Source organism: Octodon degus, unplaced genomic scaffold, assembly GCF_000260255.1.
Source record: "Octodon degus isolate 3935 unplaced genomic scaffold, OctDeg1.0 scaffold00505, whole genome shotgun sequence".
Lineage (NCBI taxonomy): Eukaryota > Metazoa > Chordata > Mammalia > Rodentia > Octodontidae > Octodon > Octodon degus.
This window is the reverse complement of record NW_004525081.1, coordinates 41,537-43,138: the sequence shown is the minus strand read 5'-3', so window position 1 is coordinate 43,138 and position 1,602 is coordinate 41,537. Positions and strand designations below refer to the sequence as shown.

The 1,602-nt window shown below is 31.7% G+C and overlaps 1 pseudogene; it reads right to left on the bottom strand.

Moving 5' to 3' along the window:
• Positions 1-340: 340 nt before the first annotated feature.
• LOC101562466 lies at positions 341-1,113 on the bottom strand (annotated as a pseudogene).
• Positions 1,114-1,602: the final 489 nt, after the last annotated feature.

Sequence of the window (1,602 nt, the reverse complement as noted above, 5' to 3'; positions counted from 1 at the left end):
AACTAGCCCAAAGCATTTATTTAAGAAGTTTTTAGAATTTTTTTCTGATGTTCATTCTTTTTAAATCTTATGATAAACTGTTTCCTGATGGAGATATCATTGTACTTTATGCAAGAATGGAAACGTCAAAGTAATCACCATAAAGTTTCTAAGACTTATGGGAGAATAAGCTAGGATGGTCCTCAGATGAAATCCATAACTTTGGAAATATAAATTACTCAACTCTCAGTCTGAACAATGAGCATTGATCTTCTGTTCAATCTAGCTAGCTCAAATTAACTGCAATTTTCTGTTGTATTTATGGCACAGAATATGTACTTTCTACAAAGATCTGTTCGTGTTATACTGTTGCACTTTTTGTCCCAGCAATTTGAGGGCATGCAAATTCCACAGTCATCAATGAGAATAGGTCATTCTCCTTCTTCATCATAATTAGACATGCTATTTGCAATCATTGTACTGAAGTCTAAGAGAAAATTTTAAGTATGTTTTGATATTGATTATTTATGATATTCCAACAAAAATTTATTCCATAAGTCTAAGAATTTAAATCTTCCGTTAATAATAACTAAATGTCAGTAGACAATGACTATTTCTAGATCTAATACTTTTTGGCCTGGATTCTTTGCAAAATTAAAAGTAAACTGGTAAAAATTCTTAGATCGTACTGGTTCTTTTGATTCTTGTTGCATCTTGTGTATTTTAGCCTTTAGCTTTTCTATGCTGTCACATTCTGCTTGTGTCATGCCATCCATGAGCTCCAGCTTGGAGAACTAACATTTTGTTGCTGCTCTGAACTTCCATGCAATGATCAAAACACTAATGCTGGCTGGATCAAGTGACAAGTCATCACAGAATTGCTGTATACCATCTATTACGATTTTAATTTGATTTTGAGGTTCTTTGTATAGTTGTTCTAACTTCTTTCTGTCCAATGAACCTTTTATACTTTCTCGTATATAAGGTTCAGGATTTTGGAAAAAAAATATCTGTTGCAAAATCCAACTTCCTGTCATTTTGAGAGAGACAACTTACAGCAGTTTTTTCACCAGATTGTGTGAAGATCATAAACTGTCGAACTTTATCCTTCTACAGTACTTTCGATTTGCTCATGTTGGTGTCTGCCATGCCTCTTCTCTACCCCGGCTCTGCAGCGAATCTATTTTATGAATTTTTCATGTATATATCTGTTAACTTAAACAATTAACTTGATGATAACATTACACAATGCCATAATCATTGTTGAGTTCCTTTTTCATCTTTTTCATTTTAAAAAAATTATTTTGAAAGAGATAGCAATGAGAAAGTTTCAAAATCGATTAACAGGATAGATTCAAAAGTTAATACATTGCATATTGTTATCTTTTTAGTACTTATTCATAGTAAAAGATACAGACATACTATCCCGTCCAAATATTATTAGTACAAATCTTTCTTCTCATTGAATTAAGAGAAAGTAGCTATATATCTATTCTATTTTGTATATACAAAATAGTCCTTGCATTTTATCCCCCTTTTTGGTATAGTTTTGTTAGAGACGGGTATTCCATTGCCATTTAAATATTCTGGGTGAGTGAATACTGCAAAATAATGCAATATAGT